This window comes from Pavona decussata, unplaced genomic scaffold (genome assembly GCF_977016875.1).
Source record: "Pavona decussata unplaced genomic scaffold, jaPavDecu1.1 SCAFFOLD_105, whole genome shotgun sequence".
In the NCBI taxonomy this organism is placed as follows: domain Eukaryota; kingdom Metazoa; phylum Cnidaria; class Anthozoa; order Scleractinia; family Agariciidae; genus Pavona; species Pavona decussata.
The window spans coordinates 836,484-859,729 of record NW_028145519.1 but is presented as its reverse complement, the minus strand read 5'-3'; the positions used below and the strand labels follow the sequence as shown (position 1 = coordinate 859,729).

General features: G+C 38.5%; 1 protein-coding gene across 4 annotated transcripts in view; it reads left to right on the top strand.

The window, feature by feature from the left end:
• The first annotated feature begins 2,724 nt into the window (after positions 1-2,724).
• LOC146471269 (uncharacterized) overlaps positions 2,725-23,246 on the top strand; it is a 38,310-nt gene continuing 17,788 nt past the window's right edge. The window contains exons 1-2 of one of the 4 annotated variants that reach the window (XM_085120935.1): positions 13,221-13,271; positions 20,544-20,624. The gene's annotated coding sequence lies outside the window, so the exon portion shown is untranslated. Of the gene's footprint in view, positions 2,747-10,810; positions 11,416-13,203; positions 13,272-20,543; positions 20,625-23,246 lie in introns of those variants that run through there. The other 3 variants (XM_085120936.1, XM_085120937.1, XM_085120933.1) reach the window with 3 other exon arrangements.

Below are 23,246 nucleotides of genomic sequence, written 5' to 3'. Positions count from 1 at the left end.
TTTCTATCAAGATTGGACCAACATCGGTTCAACTTTTGTTGAACGAATGTTGGGCAAATGTTTAAAACCGTTTGGGTCCTAAAGCGCCTTCGAACTCATCTTCCGTTAAAAAGAAAAGGAACCTAAACTCACCCTTGGTCAGAGATGTCCCATGAACAGACCGAAGGACTGCTTCTTCGAATCTCGCAAGAGACTTTTAAAAAATCGTGTTGCATAGCCAAGATTCTTGATCCTCTTGGTGGATGGCATACGTGCAGAATAACCGTCAGGCGTCCACTTCAAAACTGTACCTCTAAAACAGTGGCTACGCATGCCTCGTTCTTTAAGCGTGATACGGAAACTACAAAAAACACAGAGAACGTGTTTATACCTCTTTCTTTTAGCGTGAAGCCGGGTAAGCCATATCCCCGTAGTCACGTAGCCATTAAACACACGATTGAGTGCGTAGCCACGAATCCAGGTATTTTTAGCGGTACAGCTTTGAAGTGGCCGGGCATTCTTCAGTTCCATATTTTCAATCGATTCCAGTGGACGTGGCCCGAACAACCTCTTACCTCTAAGAGGTACTGTCTCTAAAAATTTACATTAAGTGACAGTTTTAACTGTCAAAACTTAACATAACTTTAAAAGCTTTATCATTTCCCACAACAGAGAAGGGTTAACGCTTGTATCGCTTTCGTATTCAGTCAACACTCGGATTTGATTCACATAATTGACAACTGTAAGAAAAAAAGAATTCATTTTCCAGAAACAGGGTTCTCTTGGGTTTGAGTGTAGAGCTGTATTAATTGTTATCATCGAGTGATCTGTTTTATAACCACACAAAATGTCAGCTCGTTTTATGTTGGACATCATGCTTTGACTCACTAGGAAAATATACAATCTCCATTGATTTCGGGATTCGTACGACGCCAGTTATATCTTGAGGTATCAGGGTTTAAAACTCTCCAGTCATCTACCAGAGCCAGTTCAGTAATAAAGCTTTGCAGTGTTTTGACTGAATTTGCGTGTGTTTCGGAACGGTCGCCCTTTTTATCTTTATTAAGGTCTAGTACCAGGTTAAAATCTCCACCGATTATTGAATCATCACACCTAAAATCAAGTAAATGTTCGAATTTTTTTGAAAAAAGCAGGTTCGTCATCGTTAAGAGCATATGTGGTGACCAAGGTGATGCACTTCTCTTCAGTTTTGTTATCGCAAATAATAAGTCTGCTGCATTTGACAGGCAAAATTGTTGTCAAAAAGAATGGCAACTTCACCTTCGGCGCTGGAGCAACAGCTAAACAAAATCTTCTAACCCCATTCAGCTCACCAAATTGCTGTTGTATTTTCAGAACAATGCACCTCTTGTAGCAAATAAATAGAAAAGTTCTTTGCTCTGAGCCAGTTGAACATTTCTCTTCGTTCTTGTTTGTCCCCTATGCCTCGCACATTAAGGCAGCCTATCTGGAGGTCCATTTCTACCGGGGGTAGTCAAACGTCCGAAAGCCATGTAGTTGAAACAGTACAAAAAAAATCGCTAAAAACAAAAATAGTATTTCCATATACACACGCACAAAAAAGAAAGAAATAACGTGTCACAGAAATTAAAATTTTCTATTGTTGGACCGCCGCGGAGTTCCCAGCGGATTTTGTGGGTGTTTAAGGTTGTCATCACCTAAAAAGGTTTTTTTGCCCGTGTCAAAGATAGAATAAAGAAAAACATTCCACAATCGACTGAATAATTTTTCTTACAGCAGTTCAACCATACGTTTCTCTCTGTCCTCGCGACAAACAAACCGAGCTATAATTGGCCGCGGTCTACCTTCCATTTGTTTGCCGACTCGTTGAACTGCATGAAATCTTATACCAGAAACATCTATTGCCAACTCCTTATGAATTATGTCAACAATGAGAGCTTTGGAATCCACCTCTTCCGATTAGGTTATCATATTAAAACGAAGATTTTCTCGCCGCGTGTACTGTCCAAGTCTTGCCGTGTTATGTTCAAACTCTTCAAGTCTTCGGTAGTCTTTGTATGGTCTTCAGTCATCTTCTTCCCATTCCCCTCCAAGTCTTCGACATTATGTTGTGAGCTGTTTAGGCTTGTTTCAAGGTCCTTAATAGTGCTTTTGATACCGACTAGCTCTGTCTTGAATTCGAGCCTCAGGTTATCGACATCATCGGGGATTTTCGCTAGGCCCATGGTCATCGCATGGTTTGATTTAGAGCGTCGATAGAGCGTTTTAAGGATTGGTAATTCGAAGCGGTCATATCGTCTTCTTCGACAGATGAACTCAAACTCGATTTCGTATGTTTTTTTGCCCATGCAGATATCTACTAAGAAAACTGCCTCTGTTGCATGGGATAAACTTTTTAACTTGCAAGGCCAACTACTCTGTAGAAGGTGCTACAGTAGTACCGTTTGGGCTAAAAAACCATTTTAGTATGGAGCTTTTACAAATTGCATCCGCACGCCATTGCAGTCAGGCCCAGTCGATGCATAAATTTGTTCACCCAGTGATTTGTTTTCATGGAATTATCGAATGTCCTACGACGCCAGCTGATCTTCCGGTGTCAAGCCCTCTCTTGGCCTTAATTGATTAATTTCTGCGCCTTGGGCAAATCTCAGCCTTGCTGTGACAACTGTCACATGACACCTCCGGGTGCATAAAACATACCCACACATTACTAAACGGCCCATTTGGCTGGATTACAGAGCCAAGAGCATTGTGAAGTATCTGGACATTTCGCATAGTGCGCAAGGTAAGAGTCGGGTTTTTTTAAAACAAATTCAATTGACTTGATCACTCGAGAAACGCCTAAGAAACAACACCAACCTCGTCTGCTCCTAATCCTTACATAATATGCAGCTTAACCACTAGTTCACTTGATGAAGGTCAGTTTTTGCGCGGTCAATTACTTAGTGGAATGATTTCAGTCTCGGCTAGCCAGTACCCGTTAATAACGACATTATACGAGCTTTGAAGAGTGCATGCAGTTAACGATCGGAGTTTGATTGGTTGTATCCACCTTTTTTTGTATCCATGCCAGTTAATTTAAAAAAGGAACAAATATTAGCCAAATTTCAGGAAGGCTAGACGGAAGAAATGCCAGTTGGCCTTCGTTTGAAAATGCCAAGGAGCCTCGACCACTGAACTAAAATGTTACACAATGTATAAAAATCAGTAGTTTTAACACCAATGATCAAAGCGCGTTTCATTCTCATCCGTAAGAGTCACTTTTCTAAGAAAGTTGTTTATCGCTACCACTCTGATCTCATCTTTGACTATTTGACGAAATGAAATTACATGTATACTCCGCACTGCACGATCAGTAAGAAAGGGTTAACTTTGATTTGACTTGAACAGCATTCCACACATGGCCTTGCACTATAGCGGAGACGTTAGATCAGCCTGTTTACCGAAAATCTCTGGAACAATTCAGTTGAAACTAGATACCTGGCAAACAGAAGGAAGTTAAGTTAATGAGCACAAGTCTCGTATTTGTGATTTTCCATCCTTCCAAACCTCAGTTACCGGAAATTTGCTTGCCTGTCTAGTTTCATAATTTTGTTACATATGTTCCTCTACGTCAAAAGCTTTGAAAAGAACATTGTAACTTTCACCAATCGTTCTTTAAGAGATAACCTAATTAGGTTACATGAAGGGTGAAGGAATTCTCAAAAGCTAAAAATATGTTGCATCGCAGTGGTAGCTCAATGCACTTTCGTTAGGACTGACCTCTAAGAATGTCTACTTTCAATATCACAGATGGATTTTGGATTATTATGCGTAATGCCCTGAGGGCAGCACGTGTCTTAACATGGGCTCGATATCTTCTTCGTTTTTACGCGTGATGCCCTGAGGGCAGCACGTGTCTTAAAATGGGCTCGATATCTTCTTCGTTTTTACGCGTGATGCCCTGAGGGCAGCACGTGTCTTAAAATGGGCTAAATATCTTTGTCGTTTTAATGCGTGATGCCCTGACGACAGCACGTGTCTTAAAAAAGGGCTCGATATCTTTGTCGCGTTTCACGAGGGATGCCCTCAGGGGCATATCGTGTCTAAAAACGGGTAGATTTCTTTTTCTTCGTCGTAGCCACAAATCTGCACATTAATTTATTCATCGAACCCTCCCCTCTCCTGGTAGGGATGTATTGTTCTTATTGTGTTAACAAAGCAGGCCGATCAAAATCCATTCTTGACGCGTATATCACGACTTAGGGGACACCTGTGTGACGTCAAAGCGTCATTTGATTTATTCATTAATCTCGGATTAAATTTGTGGCGCCATATTGTTACCATGTTGTGGACTCAAGTGTGCCGTTTTCAAATGGAAAATTAAATATTTTGAAGCGGTAAATCGAAAGAATAACTTCTAAGAAGCACTCGACATTTAAAACGGTGGGAATTGGTGAGTTCCTGGCGAAGGAATCGTGCTTTGTTTGACAGTTTTATTCCAAGATGGGAGACTGAGAAAGGTCATTGATAAGCTTACGTTTTCGTAATGGAATTTCCGGAATTTCCGGTAAAACCATAGGTAGCTTAACACATGCACAAGGGAAACAACATAACGCGATCTTCGTGACTCAAACTAATTCATTAGCAAGGATGGTTTTATTAATCTGCAAAGCATACAACTGGAATAAATGAATCAGTCACAGCATCACGCGTAAATGCCAGTATAGGCATTTTGTCTTATCTTTTTCTTCTTCGTCGTAGCCACAAATCTGCACATTAATTTATTCATTAAACTCTGCCCTCTCCTAGTAAAGATTAGATGTATTGTTCTGATTGTCTTCAGCAAAAGCCGGCCAATCAAAATCCATTCTTATCGCGTATATCAAGAGAGAGGGGACCCTCTCACCTCTACCTGTGTGACGTCAAAGCATCATTTGATTTATTCATTAATCTCGCATTAAATTTGTGGCGCCATATTGTTAACATGTTGTGGGCTCAAATGTTCCGTTTGCAAACGAAACTGTATCCATTTTAAACCGGGAAATCGAAAGAATACCTTTTAAGAAGTACTCGACCTTTTAAACGGTGCAAGTTGGAGAGTTCCTGGTGAAGGAATCGTGCTTTGTTTGACAGTTCTAGAACCAAGATGGGACTTTAAGGATAGTTTTATCAATTTGCGAAGCATGCAATTGGAATAAATGAATCAGACACAGGATCACGCGTAAATTCCAGTATAGGCATCTTGTTTTTTTTTTCTTTATGGTAGCCTGAAATGTGCGTCTTTCAATTTTTAACTCGTTACGCGTGATGCCCTGAGCACAGCATTGTGGTGGACATCTTGTTTACATGTTTTAGACTCCACTAAGCCGTTCTCAAAAAGGAAATTGAACCTGTCAAAGCGGTAAATAGATAGAATAACTTCTAAGAAGCACTCGACGGTTAAAACGGTGGAAATCAGCATCGCATGTAAATCCCAGTATAGGCATCTCCTTTTTTTTCTTCATGGTAGCCTGAAATGTGCATCTTTGAATTTTTAACTCGTTACGCGTGATGCCCTGAGGGCAACATTGTGGGGAGTTTCTGGCGAAGGAATCGTGCTTTGTTGGACAGTTTTAGAACCACGATGGGAGACTGATCTGAGAATGGCATTGATAAGCTTACGTTATTGAAATGGCATTTCCGAAATTTCCGGTACAACCAAAAGTAGCTTAGCACAAGGGCCACAACATAACGCGATTTTCGTGACTCAACCAATCCCATTAGCAAGGATAGTTTTATCAATCTGCGAAGCATACAGTTGGAATGAATGAAACATTCACAGCATCACGCGTAAATGCCAGTATAGGCATCTTGTTGGATTTATATAGCAAGAACTAAGATCGTTTCGTGCGGCACACCCCTACAGAGGATTCTGAGGATCCCCCCCCCCCCCCCCCTTTTCCCCCAAAAGATCACCTAACAAAATTCACTGACAAATAAGTCAAAACGGTTTTAAGGTCGTTTCTAAATTTAAGGTCTGTTTCCCGGCTTAAACACCGGATAGATTGCCGCGAAATATATTGCACTTGATGTTGGCTTAAGATTATCCAAGAAAGAATTTTGGAAGTCAAACACGCTCGTCCTTTATTCTAGAGCCGTTGATTTCTTCGTTTCTGGGCTTGCCTTTGTTGTAATAAAAATAATACTACCAATTGAACTAAGTCGCGGCCAAGTCTTATTTCTCAGTATTGTGGCGTGAGCATCTAACATCTCATTTATGTCCTCCTCAGTCGAGTAAATCAGTAATTTATTGTCTTTGCTGATGAACTTCTCTCTAAAAACAAAGCGATAGTATTGTGAAGTGAGATCGACAGGACCCGGGTATAGAATACTGTACAGTAAAACCCGCAAGTAAGAACTGTATTTTTCCAAGTGAGCCTCAACACACACTTATATAAACGGCGCCTAACAGAGGGTCCTGAAGGGGTAAAATGGAAAATGTGATTGGCCTGTTTTAGCCCTAGGAAAATGGGATTTGGGTCAGTGGGACTGGGATTTGGTCACTGGAAATGGAAAAATGTCAAAAATGGGAATAAGATAAATATTTTGTAACCATCCGCCATGACTAGTCGAGACATCACCTATTTCCTAGGGTTGAGAAAAGTCAAAAAAGTGCTCAAACACCAATTTTTAGCATGAGCCAGCTTCCGCACGTTTTATTTCTCGCCGATCGATTTGCGGTCAAAAATATTTGTGTACAGTGGTGCGTGTAAAGCCAAAAGTCTACAGAGAATGCGTATTTCTATAATACAAATTAAACAACATTGCAGGATCGACGGCGGGAGCAGAGTTGTCGTGCAAGACTCGCACTGTTGTCATGGTTAAGTACTTTTTATACTCAACATGTTGTTATTCACTCTGAGAACTGTAAACTGGAATTATCATTGGATTGTTCAACAACCCAGATGGAGAAGAATATTCGTGGAATGTGTGGCACAGAGGATTTTACTAGACGAAGAGGATTTGCAGGTTTTGCTATCGGAGTGTTTTAAAGTGTACAAGAGTGACAGGCCTGCACGACTCTCTAGCGGGTGTTTTATCCTTTTTGATAATTTGGCTATCACGAGTATTGATTGAGTGCCCTCTTTTGTAACAAATGAGAGATAGGTCTTTGTAAATTTCTTTGAGCAATGGTTATTGCACTATTAAATGCCAGTCTTTCATGAGGATTTGTGTGTGTTTTTTTATTTTATTTTTTTTGCACTGCTGGGTGGTATCGGGTAACGAAAGGCAAGATTCGTTTGTTCTCCTTAGGTTTTTGAAGGAGTGCCAGTTTCCTGTTTCAAATTGCACTACGGAGAGGGTCCTCGGAACAATGTTCTCGGGATAACCTCTTTCCCGTAGGCGTGATTCAGGATTTTGAATTTGCGTCTTGGAATATTTTTTTTTTTTAGAATAGTTTTTTCTGAGAAGTCTAAGAGCCTCGCCTTTGAAGTGCGTACGCACATCAAGAATTGAATTGCTTCTCAATCTTATAATAATAATAATAATGATCGTTTATTCAACCTTTTTGCAGCATAAACTGAATTATAAGGCGGGTCATTAATTACGTACAAATATATTACAATTATGACACATAAATATAACTGTTAATGTTAAGATATATTACATTTCGCTATTTTAAACGAGATTCTGGTATTTGATGGTGCAAAAATTTCCAAATCTGTAAGTTCTTGCGGAGGCAGCCACAAAGACAGATTCTCCTGTTCTAAGGGTATACGGTCTTGTGTTCGCAACTCTCGGCACTAAGCTTCGTGGCAGGTCGGAAGAAGAGTAACTTCGCTTGAGAAATGTTATACACGCATCCTCCCTCCTCTGGCACAGCAAGATTAAGCCTGACTTCTTAAGCGCATCCTCATAATACAGAGAAGGAAAAATAATTTTTAGCGCCCTCTTTTGTATTGACTCTATTTGATCACCTAAGTATTGCGTGAGGCCAGCCCAAGCGGGACTCGCATACTCTATTAAAACAGACCTGATGATACTACAATAGACAAGAACAAGCTGCCTATCAGTTAGTCTGCGCTTCTTAAGGGCGCGTATTGCATATAGCCACTTACTCCCTTTTTTTTCCCTTTCTTTCGCCTTTATAAATGTTTGTACCAGAAATGTCGTCTCTGTTCCTGAAATTTCAGCTGAAATGTAATTTTCGGGTGGTTTTTTGTTTGCTTGCTCAATAAACTGCATTATCTCCTCTCTGATTAAAGTCCAGAGGGAAAATATGTCGTCTATACATCGTTTTCAAATAAACGGTTTTAATGCGCTTTGGTTTAAAATCTCCGTTTCAACTTTAGGCATAAAGATATCGGCAAAGGCGACTGCCATTTTTGTTCCCATGGCTGTACCATGGGTTGTAGGTAGTGCTTTCCATAGAACTGGAATGAATTTTCTTGGATAATTAAACTGAGTGTTGGGTCGTATTTAGAAGCCGTAATTTTGTGGATTCGAATATAAAAAAACCTGTATGTATAACACTGAGAATTCTGAATGGGTTTTGAGCACTTGGAAGTGGGATTTGGAAAAAAAATCGACTGGGAAATGGGATTGGTACCCTCCCTCCTCCATCAGGACCCTCTTAACAGAAATTTAGGCTATATAGGTTCATAAACAGGTTGTTATTTTCTTGATAACAAAATAGTGTAGTGGATGGAAGAATCTAGTGGTACTGTCAAATGTGTATAACAATATGGCGCTTTTAACAGTACAGGCCAGCCTCAACTGACACAGTATTGTTATACGGTAGTGTTTAATTATTTCACCTAAATAAGTCAAGTATTTTTGGATTTGATTTACTATTAGAAGATATGGAATGTTTTTCTTTTCCCTACACCTGAGAGCTTATTTTATTCAGCTTCTTATCTGAAGAGTGTCTAAAAAGACATTTTAGCCTAACAGGCTCTTAAAATTCAGTTCTTACTCGCGGGTTTTACTGTAATGCCCTACTCCCGGGACAAACGATGTTGAAATGATGTACCCCGGCTGCTGGCATTGGCTGATATATAAAGGGAAAACTTGGTTGCTTAAAGTCCCTTAAACGTCAAGTCGCAGGCCCAAAAAGCTGCTGGTATGAGTTTACTCGTAGCGCGAGTCAAGCTCGAGCCCGAGTAAAGTTCGAGTCACGAGCCATGTTTGAGTCAGGGTCTAACTTTTCTTCTTCTTCTTCTTCTTCTTCTTCTTGTACTTCTTCTCGTTCTTGTTCTTGTTTTTGTTCTTGTTCTTGTTCTTGTTCTTCTTCTTGCTCTTCTTCTTCTTCTTGTTCTTGTTCTTGTTCTTGTTCTTCTTCTTGCTCTTCTTCTTGCTCTTCTTCTTGTTCTTCTTGTTCTTCTTGTTCTTGTTCTTGTTCTTCTTCCTGTTCTTCTTCTTGTCCTTCTTCTTCTTCTTCTTTTTATCTTCTTGTTCTTGTTGTTGTTGTTGTTGTTGTTCTTCTTCTTCTTTTTCTTATTTCTTCTCTCCTTTATATGATGAATTGAAAATTAACTTTCAGATTCGCAAATTTTTCGTTATCGATCTCTAGAGCCATTACCACTGTGATTCACTGCTACTTTGCAAAAATATACGACATCAAGAGACTATGTAGTCTCTTGACGACATCCCCGTTAGTGTTCATAAATTTCCTAGGAAAATTAAGACCTGTAGCAGTGCATACACCTGAAACAGAGATTCTATTTCCACGATTGAGAAAACGGACAGTAAAAAAGTATTTAACCTACCTGACTCAAGCGCCATCTCGTTGCGTCCACAGGACACCCAGGATATCATAGCATGGAATCTATACCCTTCGTGGGTAAAATGTAGACTCCCATGGGAATTTTTAATTTTTCTAACAAGGGGGTTTCACAAGGCATGGTGATTGAAGCTTTAGTAGCCAACAACATTGGACAAACCCTTTCAGGAAAATTATAGAAGGCGAGAATGAATGGTGACTGTGGATATTTTGCTACCAACAATGAATTCTCGCGATCGCGTTGGCAATATTATCTCGTTCATGTTTAATGCTTCGAACCTCAGTCGGCACATCGTTATGAAAGCAATGATCACAATCACAGCCTTTGATCAAGACGAAAACGAAGCAAAAGGAAAAAGAAAACAGAAGAAACGGAACCTGACTCGAACTTGACTCGTGACTCGAACTTGACTCGGGCTCGAACTTGACTCGTGCAACGAGCAAACTCTGCTGGTATGAGACAGGGAAGAAGCTAAAGAGGTCTTTGAGATTGGACCCACCGCCAGTATCATGGAGCTAACAGTTTGCTCCTTCGATTGCTAATGACAGGACTCGTGAACGAGATCACAAGCAGTCCAAGCTTATGTTATTAGAGAGCGAGATATAATTACTTGTGTGACCTTTGAGCGCAAGCATGCAGGACTGAGTTACGGGTAGTCGTTGAGATTCTGAAAGAAAGATAGTCTGTTTGAAGGACCAGTGTTCGATTCAATTGAGTTTAGGCTCAATTGTTGTAGCTCAGCGTAAAAGACCGGTAACACCGACGTTGAGGACAAACGTTCGGGGAGATAACAGCTCTCAACTTAATGTTTGCGGCATCGTTAACTCTTAAGGCACAGTTATGCAATATTACTTCTCATAGTAAAGCGCTGTAAGTGTTCACGCATTGAAGGTTAAGTTTACTTGCCCAAGGAATTAACCGCAAAGACTAATACAAAAAAGATAGGCGTCAAGCTCGTACTTGCGGCAATAACTTATTTTTCTGTCTTTTTTTTTTTCAAAAAGCGTTTAAACAGTTATGCAATATTATTTCCCACAGTAAAGCGCTCAGCAGTGTTAACACTAACAGTGTTAGTGTTCACGCAATGAAGGCTAAGTTTACTTGCCCGAGGGATTAACCCGCAAACACGAACCGCAAAGACTAATACATTTTTCAAGTAGCTTTGCTCCAGTTAAAATAGAAATAACCAGGAAGTAATTTATGATACTTGATGTTTGCAACATCAAACCGTTGATATGCTTGTGTCAGTTGTCACAGAAGCACTGAGACCTGCTGAAACGCAGAAATTAACCGATTAAGGATGTAAAACACCGGAAGATCAGCTTCTACGGATATACAAGGATAGCCCAGATTGATTTAGCGGCGTTGTAGGACATTCCATGACCCCATGGAAATCAATCGTGAGCGTAACAAATTAATGCATCGAAAGTCTTGAATGATCGGCATATGTTAGAAAAATTTTTACAGCTGGACTGTTCGGTACATAGTACGAGATAGATTACCAGAAATACGGAAACAATAAAATAAGACTGAACGCGTTGTTTCGGTATACTTCTCGCCGCCAAAAGTTTGACCCCAATGGATTTCTGCGTTTTTGATATACTGTGTGACAGAGCATTCAATGTTATCTTTGGAGATCTAAACATTATTGTAGATCGTGGAGACTCGGAACACGTGTGACGGTGAGATTGAGGGAACGGAGGTCAAGGTAGGCTAAGTATAAAATTAGACTGCAAAAATGTTCTGCCCGTGATAAAGCGACTTCTTTCATCTCCAGGAATTTCTGTTGTAAAGAAACGAAGCGCCGTGTACTTCTTTCGGAAAAAGTTTTTTCAACACGCCGAAATTAAGTGTGTTTCACGTGACGGCCTGATCTCTCTTAAATTCCCGCGCGAATCATACTGACCAAGAAATACAATGCCGTTCGGAAACGACGCTAAAAGGTTTATCATTTAAATGACAAACATCTAGGCCAAAGGTTTTCTTTAGGTTGAACACTACAGATGGCCATCTTGTTCAGTTACAAACATTCCATATAGCTATAGTAGCTAATCTCAGCCAAACGCACGCCTAACCAACAAATGCTTTACGTATTGGCGCACAGAATTTTAATCTTTCCACAATATTGGACAACCTCACTCTGGCTTATCAGTGTTGAGTGCGCCACTGCACTGATTAAGGAACATTAAATGAGGGGAAGGGAAAGTGGGGGAGTGAAGGTTTTCCTCTCTCCACCAGACAGGGCAATTGAACTCCATGTGCACAATTCACATTTTTTCTCAACTACTTCTGCTCAAGATTATAGGTGACCTAATTTCGCATTTTTTTTTTAACGAGACGATTAATAATAATAATAATAATAATAATAATAATAATAATAATAATAATAATAATAATAATAATAATAATAATAATGCTCATCCGAAAACGAAAACTACACTTTTTTTTTTAAACTAAACCGAATTTCTGAGGCAATATAATGCCTCCCGAAACAGATGCTAACCAAGATGTACCCAGACGACAAAACATTAACTTAACGATTCAAACAAACTCGTGCTTGCTGTAAATCACACATTTACATTGAAAAACGTCCCCAGACCCAGGACGTTTCTAAATGTGCGAATTATTCATTTTCCTTAAGAAGTCAACCCGCGGGGATCAACTTTTGGTCCTTGCGACTTGACCTACGAATTTTAATAAACTGATTTGAATTGAAGGGATAAGTTCCGTCAAAATATTTTGTATACGATAAAGGCTCTGAAGATTGACAGCAACTGGACACGATAAGTAAAACCTTTCCAAAACGCCAGTTCAGAGATTTAACTCCAAACTGTATCGTTTCCGTCTTAGAGCTGAAACGTTTTCGTGAGTTTCAAGACGCATTCAGCGTTAGAAGTCATCCTTAAAAAGTAAAGCCAATTTTATGCTGCAATAAACAGAACCCCAAGAAAAAAATGCTTGGCATCTATAGTAAAACGAGAGGATTTTATTTACGTCTTTAAACACTAATTGAAAACGACCTTGCATAGTAAAGGAGAGTACATTTACTTTAGGAGAGTACGTACTTTTACCGCAGGAGACAGTATATTTAATGTTTTACTTCAGGAGGGTACATTTACTGTAGTTAACAATTTTCATACTGAAATGTTTACACGTCCGGATTTCAGCGATTAGGGATAAATCGATGTTTGAGTTGATTTAATAACAAACTGAACATTTTTGTTTAAAAGAAAAAAAAAGGGTAAAAAGATAGTGAAAATCGCCGAATATCTCAGATTGCGCAAGTTTTTAATGTAATGCAGTTCGTCTATCTAATTTCAGTCTGATAATATGGCTACACAGCATTATTTTTTTTTTCTAAACACCCGAGGGGAATAAATTTAATGAGCAGCAAGATGTCGCCAAGATTTTTTTTCTTCCTCATTCCACCTTGACATTACTCTCCAATCACATGACACCTCCATGTGCATAAAACACACCCACACATTACTAAACGACTCATTCGGCTGGATTACAGAGCCAAGAGCATTTTGAAGCCTCTGGACTTCTCACATAGTACGCAAGGTAAGAGTCGGGTTTTTTAAAACAAATTTAATTGACTTGATTACTCTAAGAAACAACACCAACCTCATCTGCTCATGTAAACCTTAGATAATATGCAGCTTAACCGCTAGTTCACTTGGTTAAGGTCAGTTGTTGCGCGGTCAATTCCTAAGTGGTAAGGCCTTTTCTAGACAGCTCAGCGCCCGTTGTTAACTGATATGATGCGAGTTTTGACGAGTGCATGCAGTTCTCGATCGGAGTTTGATTGGACGGACCATAAATTAGCCAATTTTCTAGTACGGCTACACGGAAGAAATGCCAGGTATAGTAGTTCGTTTGAAAATGCCAAAATGAGCTTCGATCGCTGGACTAAAATTTTACACAATGTGCATTACCTCGTGGAAGTATTCCTCAGTAGTTTTTACACCAATGATCAAAGCGCGTCTCATTCTCATCTTAGGAGCCACTTTTCTAAGATTTTTTTGTTTAGCTCATTGAGTTCCGCAAAAGAAAGTTGATTATCGCTAGCACTCTCATATTTGACTGTTTGGCGAAATGAAATTACATGTATACCCCGCACCGCTTGATCAGTAAGAAAGGGTTAACTTTGATTTCACTTGAACAGCATTCCATACATTACTCTGTACTTCAGCTGAATGAAACGTTAGATCAGCCTATTGACGGAAAATCAGCGGAACAATTCAGTTTAAACTAGATATCTGGCAAACAGAAGGGAATTAAGTTAATGAACGCAAGTCTCGTATTTGTGAGTTTCTCTCCGTCCAAACCTCAGTTACCAGAAATTTGCTTGCCTGTCTAGTTTCATAATTTTGTTACATTTGCAAAAAAAAAGTCCCTTTGCGTCAACAGCTTTGAAAAGAACATTGTAACTAAAGCCATCGTTCTTAACGAGATAACCTTATTTAAGGTGACATGAAGGATGAAGGAATCCTGAAAGCTAAAAATATATATGTTGCATCGCAGTGGTAGCTCAATGCACTTTCGTTACGACTGACCTCTCAGAATATCTACTTTCAATATCGCAGATGGATTTTGGATTATTGGATTTTTATAGCAAGACCTATGATCGTTTCACTTAGCGCAGCTGTCTATATAAAGAAACAGCTAGAAAGACAGACAACGTCTTTCGCGAGTCATTATGTTCTCCATGGAATGAACGCATATAAACTTTGAACAGAAGAATTCAAAATCGGGTATATCGGGTAATTTTTTTCACGCCAAAACAGCAGACCTAACAAGACATAAGAACGAAAGAGTTTAAAAATAGTTTTGTAAACAGAACTTCTTTCTCCTAGAGGATTTAGACACTTATCTCAATATGAAGGGACCTTAATTTAAAGAAAACCGCAAACAATTTCCGCTCTTAGCTCCATTGAGTCGATCTGTTTTCTTTGTCCTGATCTTTCCACGACCTTGTTCAATCATACACCGTGCTGACATTTACTTTCATCATGTGAATAACAATCTGTAGAGTGAGCACTCGAATAAATATCACTTAGTAATGACAGAATTTCGCTTTCAATTTGCGCGCAAAATGATCACCTTATCGTCGAGAGAGGGAGAGGCAAGACTGCAGGGAAAGGGCTAGAGCGTGCCTTTGGTTTCAAAACTAGTTGAATTAAGTGCATCAAATGCAATTTGCAACCGGGTAAATAGTGCTTATAAATCATTTTACGGTAAATTCAATCAATAGATCTGGTAAATAAGTGCTATTTAATATTCAGCTTCCTCATGCCATGAGAGCTGAAACAAGGTCAGGATATATCATTCATAATGACAGTTCACAGACATCGAACAATGTCGCACTGTGCGCTTCCAAATTCACAACAATTTTGAATCGAGAAATAGTTACAGATGATACTTAAAAAGTGATAACAGTTGCTTTTATCACGGGACTATAGTCTAAATTTCAATTAAACTGACAATTAAACCTCAATTAAACTAGCAAACTAATTTTTGCACTCTTCAATGCTGTAATGCTTTATTTGTCCTTAAGTCTCTGCATGACGTCACTGGATTGTTCTAGAAATACACGCTAAATTTGTCAAAGGACTGAAATGTAAAATGCTTCAAAAGGCTAAGAAGCCACAAGAAAGTAAGAAGATTATTTCGTGCTTTGTATAATTTATCAAGAATAAGTTTATGCTTTCAGTAAGCTGTCATCTATTCCTTCAACACGAATTCCTTCTAAGCCAATTGCTTTTACTTTCACAGGCGGGTAAATGAGATTTAACAACGCCGGGGTGCTTATATTGACCTCGTAAAAGCGCTCAAACCGGAATCATTCAAAACATGGTTTCAATCAGCAAGTAACTGGAGTAGAGCTACAATAGTTCGAGAATGTCACTTGCTGCGCCAGGAGATATTCACAGCACCTGAATTCGAATGTTTATCGATAAGCTTAAAACTTCGGATGATTTAGGGTTTGCTGACTAATATTCTAAATCTTAAACAACTCAGAGACACACCAGAGAACTGGAATTTTGGAGACTGACCTTTATTCCACTGAGTAATTTATTGCCTCAAAATAATCCGCTAGCCATTGTTTAGTTCAGCTCATGGTTCCAGGTCAAACCTCAACAAACATGCTCACGTTTCCGTTCCAGAGACACATTTCAAAAGTTCTTTCATTTTATCTCAAGCATTTCCGAGGATTCTGTTTTGATTCATGAAATATCAAGAACACGGCCGTCGGCTCTCCGACTCTTCATCCGTCTGCACTCGACCAATCCGTACTCTTATTGACGACAAACAAAAATTAAATAAGCCAATCAGCACGTGAGGAATTTGACAGTTATTGTAAGATAATTATTACTCTTCAATCTAAATTTTTCTCCGTGGTCTCACATAAAACAAAAATTCTGAAAGATTTCTGAAGCCCCACATTATAAGCCTATTGAAAGATTTTTTAAATTATTGGATTGCTGAAATCCTCTAAGAGATAACAAAGACAATACGCCGATTTAAGTCACGAAATCATGCCATTTTGAACCGAAATCCTTCCTGAATTACAATGTAACACATGGGCACGCAACGGCTCGTTTCGGTCAGTAGAATATCTGCTCGGAGAAACATTAGGTGCCTCGGAAATGCGGCCGGATTAAATAGTGAACAAAAACTAGCGTTTTCTTTAGCGACAGGTCACTGGAAATTTTGGTACTGTTGAAAAACCAATGTCTTTTGTGTCTTGCTGAGAGGCAAATATGATCCCAGATGGTTTTGCTTACCCTTTTAAAACATATGTTTGCAAGCTAATACAGATTGATATGCTCTGATGCTTTAGCAGAAAATTTAAGTTCAACTTGCAGATAATTTTAGGAAACGTCAAATTTTACTCCCAGAATTTTATACTAGCTGTTTTTGGTTTTCGATCTTTTTGTTGCCTTGTGAAAGAGAGGAATTAGTTTTCTACTGTCGGAAAATTTTGATCTGAAATTTTGCCAAACAAAACTGCGGGTATCCACCGAAATAAACATTTAATTTGGGCGTCCCTGTAGAAGCTTTGATTTCATTGGATGAGTTAAGTTAAAAGTGAATGGAAAAATGAAACCAATCTTGTTCATCTTACAATGTTAGAACGTTCCGTGAAAGTTAACCACATGCAAGAAGAATTCATTTTCTTCTTCTTCTTCTTCTTCTTCTTCTTCTTCTTCTTCTTCTTCTTCTTCTTATTTCTGTTTTTGAAATTCGCTCCACTACTCTCAACTATTTTTAACATGTGGATGGCGTCACTGTGTGTACAGGGAAAAACAAACTGAGGCCAGCTTTAAATAAATAACACTCAATATACACTTAACCTAAAATATATTGCGATGTTGGATGGAATACCCATTTTTCGCAAGCAATTTAGGGCGTGTAAAGCCGCAGAATAACTGTCTTTATACAGCGTTTGCCGATGTCGTCAACTGAATTTGCATTTGAAACAGTTTTCCATTTGCCAACTGCGGTAAATGAGTGGAAGGTAGTTAGTATGTGCCAAGAATAATATGTCTAGACTGTGGTCTTTCACAGTATACCATATCGTTTGGTTGATTCTGAAAATTCTATTGTGGAGTCTTTAAATTATGAATGTAAAAAATGTCATGGTCGAACATTTGCACTATATAATATTAATTATCTTCCTTATATCTTTCTTAAAAATTTAATTTTTGAAATGGAACTTTTCGTTGGGTTTAGATTACGGCCAAAGAAAATGTAGGTAATGATTTACTTTCTTGCTCACAGCGTTTGAAATGTTATACGTTCCTTATCTGTCTTCGAATCTTTAAACACAGGCTGTTTTTATTCGAGGTGAAAGAAAAGGTATCGCTCATTCGCCGCAATAAGAGTTTCTAAGGCAATTACTCGCAATGTGATTGGCACTGATTGATCTAACGCTTAATATTCAATACACTAAAAATAACAGAACGGCTCTTAAGGAACTAAGTCTCTTGGAACATTGCTGACCTCGATCGACCTCAAGCAATATTATATTTACTTTCAGTAGTTGAAGGAAGCTGTAGGATAAGTGTCTGATTGACGAAGGTTCAAACAAGGTACTCGAGTTTGCTTAGGCTTGGCAGTCGACTAAAGATATTGATATTTAGGCTTTCGTCTAAGACTGAATAAATTTGATATCGCTAAGGGTAACAACATTCTAAAGATTCCTTTGAGCCATTGAACTTCATAGAACGTTCTCTCGGCATTTGGTCTGGCTGTGCGAGTGTTATGCAAAGTGACAAAAGAACGTTACATAAAATACTGAGGTAGTTTATTTCGTAAAATGATCTCTTGTAAACAATTAGTGCATGTTTTCCTCCGCACTATAATATCTTTTTTTAACCGTCGAGGGTTGTGTGTGTTGTCAATGATTGGTAATAGCATATTAAGTCTCTGTTTCGCAATCTTTCAAATTTTGGATGAAGGATTAAGAAGCTTTGCAAAGGAAAGCAAGGAAGTGGGAAATTAATGGGAAATACTTAAGCCTAATTCCACGCCAATCGCCTAATACCACTCAATTTACCTTTTATTTGGATTCAATCAACTATCAACTAAAAATGCTTTGTTTTGTTTTTGGCGTTTTAAATGACCATTGAAATAGAAGTCATTCAACTGAACTTTCTGTGATGCTGTTTATTCAGTAGAGACCTAGTAAGGGTACGACTACGAACATACGAGATTTGACTTCAAGGTTTTAACGAAGTACAAAGAAGAGATATATCCCAGAAAGCTTCATCAGTTTACTCTCTGCGAGCGATGAACTTAACAAGTTGTTTCGAATGATGATGATAGCTTAACACTCTTGTGATTCTAAAAAAGTCTGTTCAGGTCACCTACGTTTCGAGGACCTGTTTCTACAACTACCCTGTTATCACAAACTGAAAACTCGTAGTAAAATGACGACAACTATCTTGTTTTCTCGCCAAAATGACAATGGTTCGCACGCTCTATTGGAACAATGGTACTAGTATAAGAATCTAAAAATGTCTATCAGTAATTTGAAGAAGACGATAATTTGGTGTCTTAAATGTACTATCCCAGCAAACGGAGTCAAACTGTTGAACATTTTCGTAAACCTTCCTTGTTGTAAAATACTTAAAATGGCACTTATTTGCGCATTAACGTCAATTATAAGTAATCGAACATGTTCAGATGTAAAGATGTTCGTACTATCAGTTTTTGTGCGGACGAAAAAACTTTAGGAAAATATTTTTGCGATTGAAGTAGGCGCCTTCCGCAGACTTCTTTGCGTGTTTCTTCAAACTGAACTTATTACGTAATATAGGCTCCTTTCGAAAATTAATGTTTAAAGGCCCACATTCACCCAAGATGTATTGCGCGCCGAGGAACAGTTTTCAAATATGAAAACCCCCCTATTTTATTTGAGCGGGAGTCGAGTGAGAAAGCAATAAGCGATCACGAATAGTCTTTCCCTTCAGCACGAGTCGTAGAGGAAACCCGTATGAACCTCTTGAGCTCGTACAGCCAATAAGACCACGCGTTTGGACAATACCGCATTTCAAAAGAAAAACAAACGACCGCAATGACTCTTGGGTGAAGGTGGGCCTTTAAAACATTTAACTTGATATCTAGGTCCAGACGACACAAACGACAGGAATTAATAAACATGATTATTCAGTTTCCTTTGTTTGGCTCATCGTCAAGCTGAATTTTTATGTGTCGAAAGGAGTCTGTTGCACGTTTCTGACATTAACAGGCCAGAATTAAACAATTAAATAAAAAATAAATAAAAAGGAAGTAAGTGTCAAACGTCAAGTTGCATTGCCCACGGTATCCTCTTTTTGTAAAGCATTTAAGAGGCTTCCCATTTGACAAGCTATTGTGGTTTTCAAGAACAATAGGCTGTATTGTGATAGAACTAAATAGAACAGCGTCACAGATAGCCATCTCGCTGAAACGGAAGCTCTTTGTGGTTTTCTTTGGTTATTACTTCGTCAGCACAAGCCCATGCCATTTTCGTAAGGAGTGGTTTAGGACTATTATCAACAATAATTATTCGGCAAGAAACACCTTGGATTACAACAAATATTGTTGCCTTTAAGCATGCTAACAAAACTACAAAACAGCTCTAAGTTCCAAGTTAGTTAAGTGCTCCATTTATATATTTAAAAAAACACAAACTTCCACCTGTTTTGCTATAGACTTAATTTGCATTTGTAATGGTACAAGTTCCCTTTTCGCAAATGCGGCAAACGAATCAAGGGTTCAAGCAATTTGGGACGTCTAAAATACTCAGCATCGCTTTGTTTCAAATATTTTTTTGGTGCAGAGAGGACACATGTGTTTGTGGATGTTTCAGCTCGGAATCCAAAAAATGCCGATATCGATGAAGAACGAGTTACGGCATCATTCATGTTTATGGATGAAGCTGGGCCCGTGTTTTAATTAAAATAACTTCCTCTTCTGCTTTCTCTCCTTTTTGTGTCTTTGTTAATTAACTTACTCCTGACTCGAATTCTACACGTACACTAAGAAATGAAAACGATTTTTTTTTTCTGTTTAGCATTGTCGTTGCTTTCCCAATTTTAGTACTTCAAATATTTTTCTACTCATTTACGTCATGGTTGAGAAGGAGGCTGTCTTTTTCCCTTCCTTAATATCTGCATGTTTAGCGGCTCTAACAATAATGAAACAAAAGGTTTAAGCTATGGACGGCGGGCGTTTTAGAAGCAATTGTTAGGCTTAAATACGATTGGCTAATATTTGGTGTGCAATATACAATTTACACTATATAAAAATGATAAGTCGCAGCCTTTAATCTGACATTTCTAGAGCATTTGCCGAAGACACACCAGCCTCCTGAATTGAACGGTTCAAGACGGCTACCAGATAAGTAGCGAAGGTGCAAACAAGGTATTTGCCTTTAGATTTAAATTGTTAGTTCACTATGCCGTTCAGTGAAATTGCCCAAAAAACATTACTTGTTTTTGCCGTACATGACAGCATTCTAAGCATTTTTTAGATTGTTCAACTCAATTTCGATTTTCAACTTTCAATTTTTTGTGTGTGTGATTGTTCAAGCCAATTTCTTTCACTCGGTTTGGCAACAGGTGTGTTATCACTTATCAGCCATTACATAAGTTGTGCGATTTTCAGCCAGCACTCCGATAGTTATGATTCGATTTTCAATTGAAGGATCATAGAGAGAAGGGAAGGGCTTTATTCTGTTTCATTGATTCTTTTCACAAATAAAATTCTACTAATTTTAAGATACCACACGGAAAATTGATAAGTACATGTAGTCTTCATTTATTACAAAATGTCGCAAGCTGATTTTATTCAGGGACTCAAAAGCACCCACCAGGAAAAACTATCCAATAATTTTCGTTTGCGGAAGGGCGACATAAGAGCCCATCCACAGAATGCCACAACTTTTGGTTCCAGATATTTCAAATGAGGGAGCACTTAATACAATATTCCGACTGAATTCGAAACAAATAATACCTCAGTTCAAGAAAAAAACGTAAGCTATAACGTCAAGTCTGATTTCACCTTAAAATCTGATTAGGTACTACGCTGCGCTCTAACCCGGAAAATTAGGTGCTGTGCATGTGTTTTGAGCAAAAGGTTTTAGTTTAAACTACAAAACCAATATATACAGAGGAAAGTCGTATACAAAGTCAACGAATAAGGCCACACATTTTCTGACTACTCTTCCTGTTTTGTTATCATGCATTAGCGGGGTTGACTTGCGGCAAAAATGCTTACTGCAAAGATCGGTAGAAAAAATAGAATATTGTATCTATGTACGTTTATATTTGACTTTATCAGCAGACTGGAGGTTGATTTCTACAGTTACCTCAATATGTCTTCGTCTTCACAATCACAGGAGTCTTACTATCAATGGTACAAATTTTTAACCTTCGGTCCATGAATAGGCGTAGGTGTACATGTTTGGTATTAAACTTCCTCATAGCGGTGATAGGAAACAAGGCAAACGCCATCACATGACACTCTTTCATGAATATTGTGTAATTATCGTTTCGAAGAAAAAGCTCATGATGTAAAAAAAAAAAGAAAAAAAAAGACGAAGAAGAAAAAAGTGTCATACGTAAGACGCCACATACCATTTTTGATATAGTTTTCCTCATACTCTTTTACTTACATGAGAATGACTGTGGTATTACTTTGTGATTGCCTCAGTTAGTAAGCACTCAATGTATATTTGTCAATTATTTCAAGAAATCGAGCCACGCTTAAGTTAAAAGCTAGCTAAACAAGGCGCACAGTTGGCCAGAAACTTATGTAAAGGTTAGCTTATCACTAAAACTGAAATATATTTGCCCATAAGAATGCATTTCAAGACAAGAAAAGAAAACACTTAACAGCTCTTTGCGATCTTTGGTAAGTGACGCATTTTCAGCAAAGTTTTGTTTGGCACATGACCGCAGAATTTTGACAACACTTCAGAGACTCATTAATTGCCCATAACACGATAACTTGTAAGAGTGATGTATTATTCAAAGTGACACAGGCAATACTCGGAAGAAGCAAAGTCCGAGTGCTTGTATCATAAGTCGAACCTAAGACCTTCCGATTACTAGTTCGGATACTGATAACGATAACTGCTGGCATCGAAAAATAACTTCCATGTGTAACAAATGAGTTGAAGACTGTTGACAGAAGCCAGTTGACTTGTACAACTTATCATGCAGAGCATGAACCCTTGCCTTAACCTGAACGTCACCGTTTTGCCCCAATGCTTTTCCTCGCGTGTCATTGCTCACGTACGCGATAAATTTTAAGAATCTGTCGAGCAGGAGGCAAAGAAATGCCAGCGGAACAATTTATGTCATCCATGTATAATATTTTAAGATAGAAGCTCACGCCTTATCAGCTAATTTTTTTCCCATTCTGCTCTCCATCCAGTCTTTAACTTCTTTCGAAATAAAGTTACTCTGTGCATGACTTAAGCAATCATTCCGCTTTCGTTCGCAGTATAGCTAGGCCGGATCGGTTCTGTTAAGTCATTGAATATGAAAGTTAGCTATTTTCTAACTCATGCCTGTTTTATCGCGCGCTTTTTTCAAGTTTAAAATGTACTGAGTCTTCTTTACTAATAATTATTTAAAAAAAATATGCCTTTTTCCGACTCGAGTTGTTCCACTGCACTCGGTCAACTATTTTAATTAACCGCAATGGCATCCTAAGAAACCAAAGTGAGTGAGTTTTTAACAAAACAGGAACGCCGCTCAGAATTGAAGTACGGGGTTAATTGGTCCATTTCTTATCAAACGTTGTAGAAAATAGATAAATATAAAACTATATGTACAAAGAGTCTAAAACTATATAAAACAGTTGAGCGGAATGAATATCATTCCATAATTAATTGGCCAAAATGAATAAGTTTCTTGCTCTGTTGGTAGAGGCACGTGTTCTACACTGAATTAGCATTTGCACGCTAACACTCTTCTGTCATAGACATGAAACATAAAAGTAATCTTGTATGGCCATTACACCTAAGCCAATTTGAAA